Genomic DNA, 23,298 nt, shown 5'->3' on the forward strand with positions numbered 1-23,298 from the left:
AGATTTAAGTTTCTGCTTGTAGGTCGGTATAAGATGAACCAGGCAGTGATCAGAGGGCCCCAAAGCTGTTCGTGGAACAGAGTGATATGCATTCTTTATTGTGGTGTAACAGTGATCCAATATATGTTTCTGGTGGGACATGTAACATGCTGTCTGTATTTTGGCAGTTCACGGGAGAGATTGGCTTTATCTTGATTTAAGAATATTTATATACTTGTACTGGAAAAAAAGACAAAAAATACTGAGAAACAAATTAATTATTTGCACTGTATGACAGGATTTTGAGTAAAACGGGATATTCAGTCAAACTACATGGATTTTATCCATCATAAATTGAGTGAATTATAAACTATGGGTGTTATAGGTCCTCATACATTCCTCATACATTTCATTAAATATTAAATTAAAAACATGACAGGTTGCATACCTAGATTAATAAGCAATTGTAAATACATCAAGTGAGAAAGATTGGTTGGTTGTGTATCATAAGTATTTTGGGTTGTGTCTGTTTATTGCATAACATTCTGAGCTCCTTCCTTAATATTTGTTGCTGTGGTGGCACCTTGAAAATCTCATCACTCAATTTATTTCGCCCTGTCCTCTTCCTCCGCAGAGAAAGATCGAAGAGATGTCACTCTGTGACTCAATTTTAGATTTAATAAGGACTATTGTTTGAGGTGCTCCCGAAGATAAATAAACTAATTGAAAGAGTATTTTTGTGTTCAAGGAAGGTGTTGCACTGTCAGACACAAAGGACACAGAGGAATGCTTAAGCTAGTGCGCTGAATGCTTATGAGAGCGTCCATATGTATAAAGAGGTTTTGCTAACAAACCTGGGTTGAAACTGAATTATGCTGCTTTTAATGCCTTGAGCTGTAACTGTTTATTGATTTCCTCTTTAATTCGATACTCTGTGTTTTTTTAATCGAAGAGACGGGTCTAAGAGCATACTGATCAATCATAAGTAGTGGAAGGGAAGGGAAGTGATTGTTAAAGTGCATCCATGCAAATATGAGCCGATCAATTACGGCGAAACTTTATAAATACACTCTCCTTCCACAAAGCTTTCAAACCACTCTTAAATCACTGCTAATAGTCTCTAGGATGAATCCTCATCTCATCTCATTCACTTCAAATCTTATTCCGTGTTGCCTATTTAGAGGATGAATGAACAGCTGTAGTTTGGGACATGGTTCATGTAAATGATTATTATTATTATTAATCATTACTGATTTGTATCTCCTTGCCGATAGGTGTTCCAGGAATTATTTCATATTCTATCATTGTCATTTATTTTATAAAGGGTTGTTTTTTTTCATCAAATGCATGACTTAATATGAGACGGAATCTGTTCAGTTCTTCATATATATAAAGAAATCAATTTCTCAGAATAAAGGGATGAGTGGAAGTGCTGGTTTCACATATTTTGAACTATAAATAAAGGATAAAGGTTCAGAGGCTACACTACAGTGATAAATAAATGCATTATGTAAGCGGGATGTAAGATGTTGTAGTGCTCGAGTAGCTTATATGCTTAGCTTGAGTGCTGAACATGGGATTCTTTCAGTCAAAGCAAAGATTTGCTTTAAGGACAACATGAGATCTATTTAATTGAAATATATTGTGAGACATGGTTTTATTCATTAGACTGTAAGCTACAATAATATTGGGGGAAGTTTCTCTCACCCCCGAGGATACATGAGCGGGAAAAGTTTATATATATAATGAAGTCTTATAAAAACAGATTTTTTCTTTATTCACATTTATTAGGAAAGAGAAGAGGGTAAATTTTGACTTCCTGTTGTCTTTAAAGGTTGGTTTTGTGCTTGGATGATAAATAGTGCTTCAACTGTTTTGATAAATGGTTTGTAAGGGATCATTGGTGGAAAGGACTGAAAGGCTGAGGATATGTGAGAATATTATTCAGTAAGAATTGATAGATCAGGATGTGATCAAGCTGAGCATGGTCAGTCAGCACTTGGTGTGTATTTCTCCACCTGCTCATGCCCTCACATTACTTCCCACTGGTTTTTACTAAATCCTTACCACTGCAGACAGTAGCATCCATATATATGCACACTGATCAGCCACAACATTAAAGCCACCTGCCTAATATTGTGTAGGTCCTTGTGCTGCCAAAACAGCTCTGATGCATTGAGGCATGGACTCCACAAGTCCTGGTGCACAAGTGTGGCATGGTGCATTATCCTTCTAAAAGAGGCCACTGCCATCAAGGAACACCTTTGATATGAAAGGGTCTACATGGTCTGTAACATCTGTTCCCCAGCTAAATGAGGCACACATCCAGCCATCCACCTGATCTAAAAGAAAATATGTTCTTAGGCTCGTGCCCATTGATGGCGCTTTTTGGGGATTGTATGGGTCATCATGGCCACTCTGATTAGGAACACAAAGTTAAACTACTTGTACTCGTCCAGATTATTCTCTAGTCTTTCATTGCTTGTGTCCTTGCCTTATAAACAAACCACCTCAATGCTGGGAAATTTCTTCCTCACGGGCATCGGATTCATCATCTCTGCTCTCCTGAGGAGACTTAGTCAGATTGTTCCAGAAATGAATTAAAAAGCTCAGAGATTAATTTTCAGAAAAAAAGACCTTAACAAAGACCTATTTTTACTGGCCATTTTGGTTCTATTTTAAGAGGTTTAATAAGTTATTAGGTTTTATACCAGATACGGTTTTGGATTACAGACTGGCCAATTATGCAGCAGTTTTCAGAGACTGTTCATTCCTTAAAGTATAAGAGCAAGGAAAAAAGAATCACACCAGCAGCTCTTCAGTCCATGCAGATATTTATCAGACGTATCCTGTTCCATTATGTGTTTTATGCTTGGCCAGTTGGAGCAATGGGAATTAAAGCATGAAAATTAATTTTATATTAAGTTATATTAAGTAAAATAGAAATTAAAATAGCCAAAGTAGAAAGTAGAAATACTTTCATTGCACACTCTTTTATGCTTGGCCAGTTGGAGCAAAAAGAATTAAACCATAAAACATAATAATATATATAAAGTCAAATAAACAAAAATAGAAAAAAATGAAAATAATAAAAACTCACATCTAACACTCTTATACAATGCACAGGTACATATACAAGGACAACACATAATGTTTTGCAGCATTAAATTAGCATATGATATGCAGACATTATGGATTTTGAAGTGCTACTGCCTGTGTAAGAGGTGTTTGTTCCTCACCTGACCAGAATTTTCTTTTTGGCAGTTAATTAAATGTAGAGCCCGAATATTCAAATATAGCATTCATTTCTGAATTTCAAATGAAGGAAAGTTCCACAGCCATTTGTAAATGGCTTTTTAAAAGGTCAAATAATCTGGATTTGAATTTGTAATTTCTTTTAATATTAGAGTATCTTTTTCTTTACACTTTTTTTTAAATGTACCCATTCATTGGTTCAAAAGAAAAACAAAACAAAAGATTTTCTTGACATGAAACAACAAAAAAGTAAAAAAGCCATGCGAGTATATAGTATTCAGGTGCAGTTTCATCCCCTTGTAGACCAGAATGGCAAGTTTTGAAAATGATTCATTGTGGACTGGAAGCTTAATTGACAGTGGAAGCATTCATCCATAACCTCTACTACTGTTTCAACTGCTCTTAGCTTGTGAGATTCCATTGAGACTGCAAACTAGCCACTCAAAATATGCTTTTAGCCATTTTTTTTTTGCTGTTATACATCTATGGGGTCAGAAACTATATGATCTAGAATATATATGTAGAGGAAAATATACAATAACAGCAACCATATATATCTTATAAACTATTCTCATCTCTCTAATAATAATAATTATTATTATTCCCACAGTGAGAGAGATGTTAGTGCAGCTCAAAAGTCCAACAGCAAATCTCTCAAATAGTCTGTCACTCGATTTTACTGCACAGTCAAATTACCTCAGTGATTTGGTTACAGACTAGACCAGTGTAGAGGATCTTTGCCAGTGAAGAATATTTGCAGCTCTGTCTTTTTACTTAATGTGTTTTTCCACAGCCACATTTCATCAAGGGACCCATTAATCAGGGAAGATTACAGAATTTTGCGTATTATCCACTAGGGCTGTGACGGTCGCCGTTACAACCGCGTCACCACCGCGGTTGTCTACTGCCACTGGCGGTAGTGCACGTGACGTCATGCACTCTACGCACACTTCTTTTGTTTACAAGTGTAATAACAGTAATAGTTGCAAATTGTTTTATTTAGACTTTAAGTCTATGGTACCTCAAACGCCATACACAGTGTTTCCTTTAGATTGGCAGGTTTGAGCGCAGGAAAATACAGTTTATGCATTCAGCAAATTTGTGTTGGGCGTTGGACACTGTTGGGAAACCAAATAATACATCGCCGATCTGGAGCCATCTCTATTCATGTCAGTCACCCATCTGCATTTGTACAAGTGTCTTCAAGTTCCTGTGATCGCAAACGCCTGGGTGGTCAAGTTTGATGAGGCTTTCTCCAAACTGGCCAAATAGAAACGAGACCGTGATAAATGAAAGATGTTAACAATAAATGTGGCAACAATTCCTATTTCAAAGAGAGCGCGTGCAGACGAGGAGTTAAAAGGATACTTGACCCCAAAATGAAAATTTTGTCATTAATCACTTTACCCCCATGTCATTCCAAATTTACAATATCTTAAATCCACAATTTAAGATATTTTGGATGAAAACCGGGAGGCCTGTGACTGTCCCATAGACTGCCAAGTAAATAACAGTGTCAAGGTCCATAAAAGGTATGAAAGTTGATGTCAGAATACTCCATCTGCCATCAGACATGCAATCTGGGTTATATGAAGCGACGGGAACACTTTTTATATGTAATGTTGGATTAACAACAACAACAACAACAACAAAAACATACAGAAACCTCTGAGACTTAAGATTCAGATTAAATTTAAATTAAAAACAACAACAACAACAACAACAACAAAAACATTCAGAAACTGGTGAGACTTAAGTTGCAGTGAGTGAACAGCTTTCTGAGCTGTCTGAGCAAGCCCGAGATAATTGCATAGATCCTTAAAGTTGCAAAGACTAAAGTCTCAAACCCAAAGAGATATTCTTTATAAAAGTAAAGACTCATCCACGCTCTCCTCTCTTGCATAACACTGCCGAAATTTTCACGTAAAGAAAGAAGGCGTAACGTTTATTCTTGCTGCAGTATTGTTGCCACCACCATGTTGTGGAGATGCTGTGTGTTTCGTTGTGAAAGCAAAACTACTTTGTTTGACCTTCCGAAAGAGGACACAACTACAAAACAGTGGTTAAGTTGTATTTACAACACTGTTACAACACTGTTCCAGAATGTTTTTATAATAAAAAAAAATCCACCAACGACTAAAAAAACAATTTATCAGCAGAACAGCAGGCTTGTTTGTTGTTGTTTTTATGTTTACAAGGTGCAGTATATGTAACACAATGTGTAAAAAGACAGTATAAGTCATTATAATCAGTAATTATGTCCCCCCTGGATGCAACAAATGCCTCGTTTGTAATGGGTTTTATTGTTTTTGTCTCATCGCACCGGCATCACAGGCATCACAGTATAGTAAGGGGCGTAACATTTCTGTCACACACTTGAGGTATTCGGCCAATCAAAATGCACTGGATAGCTCACACCTTGCTTTTAAGAATGGGGCATAGAGGAGAAACTATAATGTACAGTATGTTTTTTTGAACCTGAATAATGTATTGTATAATGTACAATAATGTTTTTTGAACCTGAAACAGCATAAACACATTGCATTACACCAAATACACAAAATAATGTTCTTTTTAGCAATGTCATATGACCCCTTTAATGCATTTTTTTTTCATGCAGTCCACATCAAAGTCATTGCATTAATTTACTTTTTTTGCACGGATATGTCATGTTCTACAAATGTCGGAATTGCAGAAATATAAGATTTAAATCAGAATTCATGGACATTCCGCCAGTCTGTCATTGGTTGGACAAACAAATAGTCCCTCCCCTCTAAACTGGCACCACTCAGCCAATATTGCTGCTTTCGGATAGTGGCTCTCATTCACTAACCACGCATACACATAAATGTGTGTAAAATTTGTATACAAATATTTTCACTAATGAAGCATGATGCACCAATAACTTAAGTGCAAAAATGTATTCTAAATGTACTTAAAAAGGTAGGAACAACTGAAACCATTATATGCAAAAATCCCATACTCTGGGTGGCCTTATAAATGGATTTAGATTCAATTTTATACATAGATATTTCATCTTTATTCAGTATATTTCATTATAACAATAGAGTAAACTTGAGCATTATAGCTTGAGCTGGGATGTTCCTCTTCATAAAAATGCAAATACTTGTGTGTAGCTACAGCTACCGAATGAGAGGTCTATATAAAAGTTTTTTTTTTGTGCGTTTGAACTGGTTTTGAGAATGGCACACTTGGCATTGGCTCAAGCGTCTTGCTGCGTGTGCTTTTAGAGAGCATCATATGTTTGCTGAGAGTGACGAAAGGCTGTAAAGGAAAGTTTGAGCATACTGAGCCCATATATGGAGATGTTTTGGTGTGTTTTATGCAAATGACTAACCTTGCTCATTTAGAATACTCCAAATTCATCAAAATTAGAATGAGGTACAAATAATCCACACAGTTATTAGTGAATGAGACCCAAAGTTTTTACAAAGCTGCAGTGTTGGAGTATTTAAACATAAAAATTGCACAGTTTAGCTTTAAGAAACAACCCTTCCTGAAGCTCAAACCTAAAAGAAATGTCAATGTTTTTGATAAATGATGTTTATGTATAGTTTCAGCATTCTCTCTCAGCTTTCTCTGATGTTTTATGACCGTTCGCTCAGGCAGGCCTGTTAGTGTACTCTTTGGCTGTTTTCTGCAGCAGTCACATTGTATGTTAAGCTGACCAGACTGGTGATTCGGGGAGGCCTAATGTTATGAAGCAGATGACAAATCATGTTGCATTTTCACTGGGCCATCCTGTCTCTTATGATTTAATGACTCTTTACAATGTCCCTTGGTAGTTATCATTTAAGAGGACACTGTTTTAGAGGACACTGGAAGAAAGGGGGAAATGAAGCCTCAGAAACACCCTTTTGTGTCGCAAAGCCAAATCGCTTTGCATGTGACAAATACGATTATTTCTCAATGACCTTCTTTAGAACAGACGCACAACCATGAAAATCAAATGTGAATTCTCAAGAGAATAATTTTGCACTAAAAGGGCACCTTGATTTTAAACGTTCAACCCTGAAAGGCGATACTGCTTTAAGACCAACAACCTTTACAGTATAAGTCAGTATGATGTTGTCACTGCATGGAATGTCTTAGATTTTCTCATTTGAAAATCACACTCTTATGTTTATTTCTCCTCTGATGGGACACCATTGCTGCTTCAAGTCTGAGATGTAATTAGATTGGGAAGTGGTTTGTTGTGCGGTTGTGTGTTGACAGATACAGCTAGAATGCCCTTTACATGGATATATCTCTGGCCCTGCGAATGTGAGCCAGCCCACAAATTTAATGCTTGGCTAGATTAACCACACACAAACTGTGCCCTCGCTTTGCCTTCCTTTTCCTCACTCATTTCACCCATTTTACCCCTTGTTTTTTTTACTTTTTCACTTTTTCTTTTATACCGATAATCATAAATCACCATTTACAATAAAAAATATAATCATAAAACAAGTATTTTAATCACATATTATAAATCAACTATGCTCTAAAAAACAAAAATAAGTCTAAAATAAGTCTGTTTATCATACAGTATAAAGCAATGATGCTCTTCTGAAGACTTGGATTAAGATGCTTGATTTATTTGGATTAGTATTACAATGTCTATAATGTGCTTTTGTGTCCCAGGTTTTGGTAGAATGGACTTTCAACAGGTATATAAATCTTTTCATTAAAAATAGTGCAAAAATGAATTAAAAATATCTTCATTCGTGTTTCTAAGATGAATGAAAGTCTTATGGGGTCTTATGGACGAACATGAGAGTAAACGATGACAGATTTTTCAACACCAAAAAAAAACAACAACAAAAAAAAAACTTACGTTTAAAATATTTAGGAATTTGTAACGTACACAATACAAAAAACGAAACAAAACTTAAATTAAATAAAAAAAATACAAATATAAAATAAAACAAAATGTAAAATATAAAATCAAAATAAAAACAAAATAAAATATAAAATAAAAATGATGAAAAAATTAATTAAAAAAAAACGAATGAAAATTGGAAATGCTGCCTTGGCAACTAACTAAAATAAAAACAAATGAAAGATTAATAGAAATATAAAAAAATTAAAACTGAATTAAAAGCTAATTAAAATTATTAATAAAAACTAATAGTATATAATAATACTAAAATAACACTGGTACACAACTGTCAATCCTCTTCAGAAAGCTTTATAAAACAATTTTTATAAGTCCTCATCAAATGCATGGTCTTGATTTTAGTTTAATTAATGCAAACCTGGCTATAATCATTGGCAAAGGTTTGTGTGTATTTGTGTGTGTTTCAGACCAGACACCTGCTTTCATTATGACCCTTAAGCATTTTATTACGCCTCTTTAACCTCACACATTTACACTAATTTACACCAATCACGATCATCACCTTTGTCTCCTGCTTCATTCTTTGCCTATGGAGGAAAGGTGAAATGAGCGTTGCTATGACATCCTCTTTAGGCCTGATGAGTGCTGTGCTGAAGGAGTTTAGACATTAGAGCTGCTCTCATCCTCAGCGCAGGATAAAAAGCCGTAAGCCAAGCTCCACTAGCTGGACCACACAAACTGCTGTTTCTTTCTGTCTCTCTCTCTTTTAATTTTCTTTAATCCATGAGGTCTGTGAGGGTTCACTGGATTTCATTTTAAAGAGTGCACAGTTATGACAAGGAAACTTTGTGGTAAAGGCATACAAATGAGATGAAATTATAGGGAGTATTTTGGCATGATGATTTGGTTAAAATGACACCATTAGTAATATGAAAAACTAAATTTGTTTAAAACAGTAGTAAGTAAATTTAGGCATCACAACATCATAGTACAGTATGTATTCACTTTGAGAATTACTTTTCACAGATTACATTTAACAGTTACTTATTTTAATTTTTTGATGAACTGCTGAAGTGATTAAAGGAGTAGTCCACCCCAAACTGACCATTTGCTGAAAATGTACTCACCCTCAGGCCATCCAAGATGAGTTTGTTTCTTCATTAGAACTGATTTGGAGAAATTTAGCATTACATCACTTGCTCACCAGTGGATCCTCTGCAGTGAATGGGTGCCGTTAGAATGAGAGTTCAAACATCTGATAAAAACATGACAGTAATCTGCAAATAATCCAGATGACTCCAGTCCAACAATTAGAATCAGAATCAGAATCAGAATGAGCTTTTTTGCCAGGTATGTTTACACATACAAGGATTTTTTTTAGTGACAGAAGCTCCACAGTGCAACACCATTAACACCTTGTGAGGCCAAGAGTGGCTTGTTTGTAATAAACAAATTCATCATTAAGGCATTTGATCTGTGCATATTTTTCTCCTAATTCAGATGAGACTTTTTCAAGCAATATTATGGATAATAATAATATTATGCACTCATATTTTAGCTGCAAGGCAAGTTTATTTATACACATTTCATACACAATGGTAATTCAAAGTGCTTTACATAAAAGAAAGTAAAATAATCATTAAAAAATCTAAATAAAACAAGGAATTTAAAATTATTTAAAAAATGATTTAAAATGAATTTTAAACAGTTAAAAATAGCAAATGATTGTACATAAAATAGTGCTGTAAGCAATGGTTTGAAGTTGAAAAACATCTTTTCAATTTTTCCACCCATTCACTGCAGAGAATACATGAGCAAGTGATGTAATGCTAAATTTCTCCAAATCTGTTCCGATGAGGAAACAAACTTGTCTACATCTTGGATGGCCCGAGGAAGAGTACATTTTCAGCTAATTTTCATTTTTTGGGCAAACTATTCCTTTAAGTTCCAACCATTAACTATTCCAGCAAGCAATCTGTGTAAAAAAGTGTAAAGACAGAAGAACTGAGTAAAAATTCCCAAATTTTTTTTCACATACATTTGTTCAATATGTTTTTTTCTACATGAACATGACTCAGGAGTCTTGGAATACAATTGTGATTCTTGTGCCACCAGTACTGTAATAACTTCCCTCCCTATCTCTGGGCAAAGCATTGTGGGAAGGAGCAGACAAGTGTTAATAGATTATAAAAGCTGGCATTGTGAGTGCTGTTGGCACAAAGAAACCAACTTCTGTGCAAAAATACCTACATCATCATCTGAGTCATTCCTACAGCATGCAAAATCTTTCTTAGTATACAGGTCACGGCTGCTATCTGCAGGTTTTGAATATATTTTCCAAATTATCATCTTGTCAGTTAGTTTGTTTCAGCAATTAACCAACCGGATCAAAGAAATGCACAACCTAACATATTGCATGCATTCAGATTTTTTAGGAAAGTATTGTCACTTGTCACACTCAGTCAGTGACAGCCTGGCAGCCTGTTTTCATGCAGTGCTCATTTGCTTGCAGTGCTGAGTGCAGTCAGTTTGATTCAAAGCCTTGAAGGCTTGTCTTTCACTGCTTGTCAAGCCGGCTCTCTCTTAACACCACTGGCAGCAAAGCAAACAGCAGTGTGCATGCTGCGTGTCTTGTGCGTGGGCCGTTTTGAATGAAATGTTTGTTTTAAGTATTCACGGAGAGGTAGCTATTCTTTGTTGTGCACTGTAATTGGTCTATTGTGTATCAATGTCTCCCTAATATACTAGGAATATTGTTCTTATCTCACAATACTTATCTCACATCAAATGCATGAACACCTTAAATAAGTAAACAGTCAAACAAACAAACAAACAAATTTAATTATGAATACATATAAATAAAGTATTAATAAATATTAATAAATATAATAAATGAAATGATGAATACATAAAAATAGAAATATTATTAAATCTAAATAAAGTAATACATTTACAATCAAGTGTGCACGGTGGGGGGTGGGGTGGTCCTCCCCCTCAGGGCTGTCTATTCGGAATGGTTTCTTAAATTAGTTGTGTGGGTATCAGTGGCTAATGAAGCATCTGTGTTATAAATAATTGAAAATGTGAGGCTTCCTTTACACCTGACAAGTTACAACATGCTGCATAATATTGCTGCTCTTCATGTTTAATGTAGGTAATGGAGTTGTATGTTGTATTGCATGTTGCATCATTCGTGTTGTGAGGCTTCCTTTACACCTGGCATTTACATGTATACAGATAGTGATAGAAGATATAGTAATAAATCTATAAGGTATAATCACAGTTATCTATGAAAGTAACAAAATGGAAAATACTACTTACATTTCTTGTTACTTGTATATTACCTTTTACACCTTAGCCAAATGCATTAAAAATCTGTCCCTGATTATCTCCAATTGTTTCGGTGATCTGTTTTCATTTGTTCTTTTGTTTATGTGTTTGTACATTTGTTAGATCTGGTCAGAATCCTGCAAGTTCAACTGATTTTTATGGTCAAGTGATACTGATAGAGATCGGATTGCTGAAAACACATAAAAGAGGACTCAGATATAGATTCAAGATATTTGAAATATGTTATTTATTGAGGGTTTTTACTCATGACATTACCAAGACAATTACAGGCACACCAGAATGACTTCATGGAAAATCTAAATGATGGCTTATACTGATAATGATGATGAAAATACTATGAAATATACTAGTTATACTAGAAATGTATAGTATGTTTGCTGCTTGAATGTATTAACCAGTCCAGCTGACTCATAGCAGTGCTGGTAACAGTTCACAGTTCATGCAAGAAGAATCTGTCCCCATAGAGAGGTGGTGGGCAGCTGGTGTCTTTGAGGGAAATGTAGGTCTTTGTCCCACTCACTCTGCAATTTTTGTTACCATTTTGTCTACCATTTGTTTGGGTCTTTGCTATGCCATGGCATTGTAAGTACTTTTTTCCCTCAATGAAAAGTATAGCAAATGCCTCAGAACAGAATGCGGGCCACACAATAGAGCACACTGTAGCTTTGCATAATGTGGGGTGTCTGCTTACTGCAGATGCATCAGTGTGAGCGATGACTCAGAGAAAAGATCATCCTCACTGACCCTCAGGGATGAACATTTATTGTAATATTAGATGATGATATTATTTTATCTCTTGCAGAGTCACTATAGAGAAAATGCTTCAGTTTTTGCAGTATGGATTTGGTTTAAAAGTTTAAAATGCACAAATTAATACAAATGTCAGAAATATTTCATGATTTTTCTTGCTTATTATTTGTATTGTTATTTGATTTTTGGTGATTGGGAAATTTTATTATTTAAATTTTATTAAAAAAATTTACATTTGTCAAAAATGTTACTCAGAGGATTTATTTTGCTATTCTTGGTCTCAGACTATATACAAACATTTATTTAATTTTTTCTATTTCTATTTAATTGTAAACTTTTGGGTCACTGATATTTTTTATTCAGCTTGGACACATTCAATTGATGTAAATGAGTAATCATATTTATAATAATAAAAAAAATTAATTCATATAGTTTTGGAACAACTTGAGGTGCGTAAATGATGACATAATTTTCATTTCAATTTTCAACTATCCCTTTAATCAAAGAGTCCTGTATCACTGTTTACACAAAAAAATATCAAAGCACAATTGTTTTCAACATCGATAATAATGAGAAATGTTTCTAGAGACAAAATCAGCATATTGGAATATTTCTAAATTATCATGTAGCACTGAAGCCTGAAATAATGGCTGCTAAATTACTTTTTAAAATATATTATAATAGGAAATAGTTATTTTAAATTCAAATATGTTAAAATATTACTAAGAGGCTAATGTAAGTGAGGTTGCACTCGCCAGCTGTGGTCTGGTGAAACCACCTGGGCTTATGTAAACACTAGCTAAAGCAGGACACAGTCATTAGCCCACCGTCCCCCACCCCACCCAGTTCAGCTGCTGCCCACTCACTGGAGAGAGACCCTCTTCTTCGGCCCTTTGACTGTGGCCTTTTATTTGTAATATATGCACAGACACCCACTGTGCCTAATTGCCTATTTGCATAATTGGCACTCATAAGGAGCAGATAACGTGATAACCTCCATACACGCCCTGTCACACCCTGCCTTTTCTGTTTCACTTTCACATGTGCTTTGTGCAGAGACCTGCTTTGCCACATGTATTTGCTGCATCCTGTGGATTGTTATTGGCTTCTTTCACATTGCAGTAACCAAGTTTATACTCTTGATTCAGTCTGTTAAAACTGTCAGTTGTGGTGGAACTTCTAAAAACAAGCTGCAAATGTAACAGATGGTGAAAGGCAAGTCTCTTTCAATAAACCTGAGCAGTCGTATCCAGAAATAGAAGAGAGATTTCAAACACAGCGAAGAAGAGTTTTTCCCTCAAAGAGAAAATAGCCACTCAGTGTGCTAATGGTTTTCTTTTCAGCTGTGAAGCAAAATCACCACATACTGTATGTTGAAGGTCACTCTCTCAGAAAATAAAGAGTGCATTTTTATCTTAAAGTGTCAATCTAATTTAATTGGAACATCACATTATTAAAAGTACTCTCTGGTTGATTCTGATTGATCAAACACAGGCATATAGTAGTCCAATATTTTTTGTATAATGACCACTAAACTGTATATCTGTTGTTTGCTTCATTTCCCTCCTAAGAACTTTTTGATCTCACACAATAAAATAATTTAAAATGATTTAATTCTACTTATTTATTAACTAGCCTTGTAGATTAATGGGGTAATTTATAGTCAGCTTGTCATCACTGCAAAAAAACCCACTTTGAGGGATGAAAGACTTCTTTGTGTCTGAGTCCTGATCACTCTATCAGAGTTTCTTTTTTACAGTAATGACCAGTTGATTGTATGCTTATAACCGGTCATTTCTTTGCCAGTGTTTTTCTTTTGTTTTCTGCAGCAGCTTTTAATCTGATTGTAGTTATGAGGTTGTATTTCCACAGAATTTGCTTAAATCTGTTCCATGTTTAGTGTGTTTTATTATGGAGAGAAAATTCAGAGGAAAAGATAATAGACTTAGCATGCACAACGATTGAGTTAGCGTAGTCATTACCACAGGCTAACAAGACAACATCCAAAACCAGATTTTTATATCTTTTCAGGAAAATGTGCATAGTGCAAAACTTTGTGCTGTAGTATTCTTGGTTTAAAATATTGCACTCATTATGGTTGCTAGGTGGTTACCTACTGCTCAAAAAGTCAAAAGAGCTCACCATAAAGGTGCAGTATGTAATATTGACAGCTAGTGGTTGAAATGGGTACTGCAGTTCAAACTTAAAATATTGGACTGAGTTGTTTCTCCCGCCGCCTCCTCGTTGGATTCGACACTCACACAGGCTGCCACAAAAGGAACATGCACAAGACCCGTCCCTCTTAGTTACAGTTGCTACGTCTGACAAGCAATGCTGCTCTCACACCACACATGTTCTCACGCAATGAAAAATACATCATGGAGCAAAGAGGTTACTGACAATGCGCCGATAGACAAGACAGAGCAGGTTACTTTTGGTATGAAACAATGTGTCAGGTTTTTTTTTTAATTCAAACAATAAATACCATTTTGTGGCTCTTTAATGTGTCATGACAGATTGCTGTAGCACCTCAGTTCAAGCAGCACATGAACTGATCACCTCTTCCTCTTTATAGTAGAAAAATAAACAAGAATGAACATCAGAAGGTATCTTGTTTCAACCATGGAAAGATGTCAATACACAAAATTTCAAGTCCATTGAAAAGTTCAAGTCCACTGATGTTAATCTACTTTACTGTCTGGTTTGTTTGTTAGACAAAATGGCAGATTTGGCATTATGATTGGTCAGATCACCTGTCAGTCAAGCTCCCAGCGAAGGGTCAGTTGACAATGAAAGGTGACAAGCCAAATTACACTGTAAGCTGATGAGTTAATTTATCCGCATTTTAATATGCCTCGCTGAGGCTTTTTAGGTTAGGTGGAATCTGTGGTCTCTGACCCAGTTAGTTTACTGGCGTCAACCACTTAAATACTCACAGGTTTACAATACTCCAATACGCTGCATTTACCAGCTGCAAACCTGGGGTGTCAAAATACTATTGCATATATTGGTAGAGGTAGCGGAATCACAAAGACCAAAACAAAAATAGACATTCCAACACAGAACGCACATTTAAAAAAGTATAATAACTGGCTGTAGCTTTGTTTTTTTGGAGAAACAAGTTTGTGAACAAGCATATTTCCTAAATATCTGCAAACATATTATGGAATTTTTATGCTTTAGTACAGTCAAAAAAATAAAAATAAATAAATACATGAATAATGACACACAGCACCTTTAAGTCTTTATGATATGGCTCTATGACACCTTTTTGCAGGTCTATATAATTTTAAACTATTGTATCATTAAGCAGGTAAAGATTTTAAGTGTAATTATGATTGAGATATCAATCATGTCTGTTGCACAAATGATGAACATTGAGTTACTCATTGAATTTTAATGCTTAGGATTGCAAAAAGAGTTTTGAAAAATTGTAGTGATGCTTATTGATTAGTCAGTACTGCTTTCCTAGCCAACAGCACTGATGTTTGGCTGAAACATAGCATTAAAAATTTATAGTGTGTGTCTGCATCTTTTTTCCTTTTGACAACAGATTAATGAAGGAGATCAAGGAGGGATTTCTGCATTCTGACGGCTAGCTATGGATTTGTTTAGATCAGCTTTTAAAGAGATCCAAATGTTGCTGAAACAGTCTTAAGTTTTCATGCAGGAATTTTACAGTTTTAAAAATTCCTGTTTACTGACACAAGGAACACAGACTTCACTGCTAATGGAAATAGTTACTTTTAAAGTTGTTCACACTTGGGTTCAGTCTTTATAAGAGCCAGCTAATACAAGAAGTTACAATACAAATACAAATACAAAGTATTCTTCACTTTCATACATTTAAACCCTTGAGCTTTTTTGGCGAAATATTTGTGAAATCTGTAAACTTTTGCCCACAAAAATGTTGCCAGTTGTGATGCAACTGTGAATTTAAATAAAGTGTACACTGCGTAAAGTAGAAGAACTGAGTGATAATTTACACGTGTAAATGCACACAGTGCTGCTCTTCAACGTGTAGGGGAGCAGACAATATACAGTACTTTTCAAATTGAATCACAGCCTTTGATTTGATAATCATGATTTGATAAGGTATATCATTAGTTAATTTTTATTTTGATTAATTGTGCAGTCCCAAATTGTTTAGTTACATTCGATTTAGTTCATTATTAGCTTTTCATTAATTCACAAACCCCTGCAGTTTCCCATTTGACAAACCCCGTTGTAGAGAATATCAGGAAGCTTTGATCAAACTTCACTGCTGTTTCTAAAAGATGCATGTGTGAGAGAGTGCATATATAGAAGAGAGGAAGAGAAACAGAGAAGCGACTGCATATTACTTCTAGTGTGTTTGCACATAGTGCTGCACTGGTAAGTAAGGCCGGTCGATGATGCCATCAGCTAGAGTTTGGTTTTCTCTGATAGACATGCCCTTGGGTCCTTCCTGGATTGTGTTCTCAGGGAGCCCTGACTCTCCCCTGTCATTCAGAGTTACTTAATGCAGTCTTAACATGTGGCCACCTCCTCCAAAATAGAGCTGCCCTGAACCAACGCCTAGCACACGAGAGAAAAGTGATGACGGCAGTATCTGACGAAAAGCTTCAGCTAAGCATGATAGACATGAAAAATACCAAAAGTTGCCATTTTTGGTGTGTACAATATTTTTTTTGTTGGACTTTTTATTCTGATATTTCATTGCTGATTTTACATTTCATTCTGTCAATTGCATTAAAGATGAGGTAATGCACATGATGGTATTCCATGGCCTTCCACTGGGTTTTTCCTCATGGAACATCTTACAGTAAATGCATAGTTTTTATTATTTAGAAATGCAGCAAAATTGCAGTACAAAGGCACATTGCTTTCCAAAGAGGAAAGCAAGCAGAAAAACCTCTCTGTCAGTTATTTAGCCATCCTCTGTGAGGTCACTGTGGCAGTTTCTCGCTTTTATTTTAGAGTGGTTAAGATCTTTAAAGTCCATTCACAAGTTTCCAGGATGACAGCAGATGAAGCTACTTCACTATAGTTCGTTTTGGTCAAACAGTCTGGCTGTTGAGCTTTGCATGCCTCTCAGTGTGTGTGTTAGATCAATGCAGTGTGGGCAGTCCTAATGGGAGCTGTCACTATGTGATGGATGAGAAATCGTGTCACCAGTCTCTGTTGCCCCCTGTGGCTCAAGCAGGAGGCCCACTCTACCTTCTGCATAATTAAGAGCATTTGAGCAGGCATGGCTATTTTAATACCCTTGTTCCTGCTATGCCAGAGCCAGCTATTATGTGCAGAATTTCAATATTCCACAAGCCCTTCATTCATTCGTATGCAGTAAGTTACAAAAAAATGGAAATGCATCAATGCCACATCACTGTTGTAATCATTTATACTCAAACAGCAGTACAACCATCTTACGCAATAAACAAAGGGGTTTTCAAACGGAGGTCCTAAGAGAATGATAGGGGTCTGCAAAGAAGAGAAAATTATAAATAAAATTAAAATGTATTAATTTGACTGAATGTCATGAATTACAGTTATTTGTTTCTAATCAACAGCCATGTTGTCTTGAAAACAACAAACTATTAACTTGAATTTACTACTTTACAAAAATGTTAGAATTTTTTTTACATTTTAAATAAAATATTTGTATATATTTTCCAGCTTATATTTTTCACATATTTATAATAATTATTATAGTTATTTTATATGGGGTCTTTATACATGAATATAGTTGCCTTTTATATCAGTGTTATTATAGTATTATCTATAGACTATTACAGTCTTTATTAATATTTAGAATTCACTAATTGTCAGACTCTGTTCCATGTTTTTTGTGTGTTTCCCTCCCCATGTGTACCGTGTCCCTGTTAATTAGTCATTCCATGCACCTGTGTTCCCCTGATTGGCCTGTGTTTATTAGCCCCAGTCTGTGCTGTCTGTCTTTGTCCGAGATTGTACGTCTACCCCTGAGTCTCCTGTGTTCCTGTCTGCCCCATGTTCCCCCTTGGATTTATGGATTAAAAGAACTGTTGTCAATTTATGCTTTGTCTCCTCGTTCCACGCTCCTCACCCTAGGGCAGTGTGACACTAATATTTTTATGTTTTCAGTTTAAGTTTTTCAGATCTGTTTTTTTTTTCTCTTCAGTGTAAGTTTTAATTTATCATGTGCTTTTGTCATTTTAGTAGTGTTTTTTAATAAAAAGTAATAATAGAGGCAATAATAAAAATTTTAATTTAAGTTTTTAAAATAATATTTGCATTTTATTTCAACTTTATTTCACTTAATACTAAATACTAATACTAAAAACAACACAACAACAAAACAATTTAACAAAACTGTTTTATATTTTCGGAATGGGGGCCTGGCAAGGGTATTATTATATTTGAGGACCTTTAACATCAAAAAGTTTGAAAATCCCTGCAATAAACAATGCCTTATGTAGAAACACAATTTTGATCGTTGACTCACTTCAGTACTTGACTCATCCCGTGAGGAAATGCAGGAAATGCGTTCTATCTAGTATCCATCTACACTTCATATCCTTACAAACACACAATAAGGAGCTCTCCTTCCCCCAAAACTTTAAAACACCCACTGAAACATCCTCATTTACTTGGCACTCTTGAGCAAAATACTATAGCCTAGAATTGAAAAAGAGTACATATTGTCAAATGACTGGTAGAGTTAATCTCAACAAGTTCGGATGAATGTAAAGCAGCTATAAGAGTTCCGTTTGACTTGGACTAGAAACTGAAATAGGAGGACTGTCCTATAAGAAATGAAATGTAAACTGCCCTGATAAAATTAGTTTTAGTCTTTGCATATTTGCACTAGTGTTATACATGTGGCATGATTTGTGTAAACATAATATTAACTTTCTAAACACTGACATATACAGGCTGAGGTTTGACATAAGAGAAACCAAACAATGAAGACGTATAAGCAGGGTAACCAAAAGAAGTCAACCATAAATGTATAAATGGGGGTGAAATATGAATGTCGAACAAAGGTTTTGTGTAGTGTCTCCATCGTGCGGTAGGATTACTGGTTATGCTAGCAGCAACAGAAACGTGCTGTGGGCTCTATGTCCATCTGTGGCGTTTTTGAAGTGGGTGGGCAGGATTTTGTGATTTCTCTGCACTCTGACTGAAGTCACTCCCACTCAGCAGGAGCCCCTCAGCCCTGGTGCTCTCCTCTATGTTAATGAGCAGTCAGGTCAGTGGGAGGGAACAGACAGAAATAGCCTGTTACCTTTAGTATGTCCCTGTGGAGTGATGCTAGGTGTCACCTAGACATGTCGTGTGGTGTTTCTTTGAAAGATGTTATGGAGGATATTGACTGCCTGTGGTTGAAGGCTGTTGTTGCTGACATGGCTTTGGGTTTTCGTTCTGGGGCCTTAAACTGAGGGTGATAACCTCTTATTGATTTTTAAAGTGTTGTATGAATCTGCAAGGCTTCAAGTGTCCTTCTTTGAAATTCGCTGTAGTAAGTTTGATTATCTTCTCCTCACCAAGGCCAAATACAGCCACATGCAATGCATTAATATTAATTATTAATTGATCTAATTATTAATTATTTGAGTTGTGGTGTTAAAATCCTTAACATTTTAAAGAAATAATCTAGGTTTAATATACAGTAAGTTATGATATTGAACAAATTTTGTATAATGCTGATTACCATAAAATAATTTTGACTTGTCCCTGGTTTTCTAAAGAAAAATTCTAAAGAATTTCCAATGACTTATTAATTTGTGACCACATTTGACTAATTCTTTCCCTCATTTCAGTTAAATCATTGCCACATTTGTTACCTTAACTGAACCTGCTGTGAAATATGCATGGGGAAATCTCACAGATTCCTAGTGAAATGATTGGATTTGCATGCAAACTTTGCTAAACAACGGTGACCACAACTTGAGTTAAATTGTGGTCACATCTTTGTGGTCATCTCAGTTTAGTTAAACTGTAGCCATGTACAGGGCATTGTAGTTTTCTTAAAAAAATTATAACTAAAAAAGGCCAAAAATATAGGTTACAGAGAAGCACAATGGAAGTAAATGGGGAGAAGTTTTGAAGGGTTTCGGTGCAGAAAAGCTTTTGATTCTATAAAATAAGATTTATTTCTTCTGTTAAAACTTGTGCATTATTTAATCTGTACAGCTGTCCTTGACAACTTTTATGTTGCTATGGTAACAAAGTTTTAAAATTAGATATAGCTTTACCCAGAAAAGGTTAGTAAGCGACTTCTTTCCACAGAAGCATCCAGAGCATTGCTTCAGGACAGCAGCAAACCGAGAACTTGACACTGACACAACCTAAGTGATACCTCAACCTTATTCAGGATGATTCATGAAGGGGTGTAAAATACCACAGTGATGCTGTAATTTACCCCTGCCATTGTTTCCCAGCCCTAGGGGAGATCACTTACCACTAGTGAATTCAGCCATAAAAATGCAAAGAGCTATTTGGCCCCTGAGACTGACTCTCTGCGCAGGCAGGCGTAAGAGGAGTACTACCGTGCAGCATGTCAGAGCTTTAATGGAAGCCCCAGGGATCCACAATCTAGTCCATAAATGATTCACAGAGTCATGGAAAGCAGGCTTACATAGACCTTCATGCCATTTCACTGAACATGTCTACCACAATATTTTTCTGTTAAAAGAAGAAATACTTTTGAAGAAATCTCTTCTCTTTGCTCACAAGATTGAGCAAAGAGAAAATGTTCTTTGACCTGTTGTAGAGGCCAGGACAATTGAGTTTTGGCAATAAAAATTGCTTTTCATATTTATGGACCATTTTTACGATTACAAATTTTTAAAAGAAGGTTGCATTCACCAAGGCTGCATTTATTTGATCAGAAAAACCGTAATATTGTGAAGTGTTCTTTTGAAATTTCAATTCTTTTGAACTTTCTGTTTATCAAAAAACCTGGTTTCCACAAAAATATTAAGCAGCAAAACTGTTTCACAATTGGTAGTAATAAGAAATGTTTTCTGAGCACCAAATCAGCATATTTGAATGATTTCTGAAGGATCATTTCATATTGAAGACTGGAGTAATACCTGCTGAAAATTCAGTCTGGCCACCACAGGAATAAACTTTTTATAATATTAAAACCGAAAACTTAACCATTTAAATATTTTAAATTAGCAATATTTTAATGAATATTTTCAAAATTTCTTTGATAGGATATATTTGCTTAGGTTTGGAGATATTACTTGTTTTTGTAATTGCATCTAATGTCATGCATTATGAATCAGACACATCAATTAAGTTATTTATGGTGTGATTATATCATGTTATTAAACGTGACATAGTAGTTGAATTGTTAATCACTCTCTGAAGCATATGATATAACATGTTACTATGTGTTTAGAGGATCTTTTTGATGTATCAAGTCCTGGTTCCCGCTCTGTTGTTATGTCTGCATCTCAGGATCTCTCTTGTGTTTTCTTCTTGGGCAAATTCGTCCTCTTTCCCCTCCCTGCCTCTCCCACCCACCCCACTGTGTTTTGATGGCCCAGTTTGGATATGCTTAGTCTTAGCTGCTTTCTTTCACACCATGACATAGTGGGAATCCTCCCTGCTGCTTTTGGGAGTTGTAGCACTGAGCAAAGCACTTTGTGAAATGAGAATCCTCTGTCAGTTCAGTTTAGTGACTCAGTATTACAACTTCATGGGAAGCTGGAATAGTTGTCAGTGTCTGACAAGACATTCAGCTACACAAAGAAAATTTTAAAACATTCTCAGTTTCAAGTGAATTAGACTGCTCTGTTTTGCTTATGTTTGTGTCTAGTTTCATAAGGAGCTGTGAGGAAGTGGTCTGTGGTCTGATTAGCCCTGAATGGTGCAGTGCTCGGGGCCTTGTGGACTCTCGGTGTATGCAGATGGCTGTCTGGCTGTCTATCACAGGATCAGTGCACTTGAGGAACTGGATAGTTGCGTATCAGCAAATCGAGATCTCACTGGGGTTGTGGCTTTTTCTCTCAGCTGCCCTGCTCTTTCTGAGCTCTAATGAAAGCCGCATCTCTACTCAGAAGCACATATTACATTATAGTGTTGCAGGAGTGTTTATTGTTTTTAGTGGATTGTCTTATTGGCACTGTGAGATTGAGATGTTTTAGTTCTCATGGTTTCTGTACCTGCTTTTACTAAGTTATAACACTCCAGTGTGGTTCACTGTATTCATTTTATATTTTAAAAATGCTTTACAGTACTTTATCTGTTTTTTAGTAATACCACTGCACTTTCATAAATTGTGGCATTGTAAAAGAGTCATCAATGTAAGCTATAGCTTCTTTTTCTTTTAATATGATTTAAAACCGAGCTGTAACTCATTTTTCAGAATTGTATGCATAAATTGAGCTTGTGCTATGTTTCCTTTAAAATGCCAGTTGGCTTGCTATTTTATTTAATGCAATGAAACTTTTGTAAAATGTAGTATTTTTAAGGGTCCAAACATCTTTGGGGCCACAGTACACACGCAAACACATTCTTTAAAAAATAAAGGCTCTTTATTGCCATCTATGATTCCGTCGAGAATCTTTTATAATATCAATATAACATTTGCATTGCACAAAATGTCTTTTATATTGGAAAATAAAAATATGTTTTTTGGGGGAACACAGAGCAGTTCTTATGGAAGTATTTTATGAGTATTAGTTATCCACTGACTGAGGTTTTAGACCCTGACCCAGTGCCTTAAAGGGCTGGAGCCGAATGCTTAAATTGTAAACAAGGAACCCTCAACCTTGCTCAACAGAATTACAGAGAGAAAGAGGGAATGAATCACTGGTAATATATTTAGCTTGAAATGGCTAATCTGAAGCTTTGATTTGCTATTGTTATGCTAAGCTAGTGCCCTGGAGACCTTGAGATCAATACATCTAAAGCTAACTGCCTGATAAATGTGCTGACTGCTTAACTCTGTATTTATCAACAAATAATGACTTTTCATGCTCTGTACCTTTTATTAAGTGGCTAACTTTGACAAAATTTAAGCTTTTTTCTTTCTTTACTGTAAAAATTAACCTGTGGAATCAATTAGCACTCAGTTTGTTTGGGTAGATATTATCCCTTGTTTTGAGTAAAAAATACCTAAATTTAACAACCAACACACTAAAAAGAAA

The 23,298-nt window shown here is 35.5% G+C and overlaps 1 protein-coding gene across 5 annotated transcripts in view; it reads left to right on the forward strand.

Moving 5' to 3' along the window:
* LOC109056800 (FERM domain-containing protein 5) overlaps nt 1–23,298 on the forward strand; it is a 105,423-nt gene that overhangs the window by 45,484 nt on the left and 36,641 nt on the right. The window contains exon 1 of one of the 5 annotated variants that reach the window (XM_042775170.1): nt 18,125–18,200. The exons of the other annotated variants lie outside the window; for them this stretch is intronic. The gene's annotated coding sequence lies outside the window, so the exon portion shown is untranslated. Of the gene's footprint in view, nt 1–18,124; nt 18,201–23,298 lie in introns of those variants that run through there. 5 annotated transcript variants of the gene reach the window in all.

The sequence above is a fragment of the Cyprinus carpio genome, chromosome A18 (genome assembly GCF_018340385.1).
Source record: "Cyprinus carpio isolate SPL01 chromosome A18, ASM1834038v1, whole genome shotgun sequence".
In the NCBI taxonomy this organism is placed as follows: domain Eukaryota; kingdom Metazoa; phylum Chordata; class Actinopteri; order Cypriniformes; family Cyprinidae; genus Cyprinus; species Cyprinus carpio.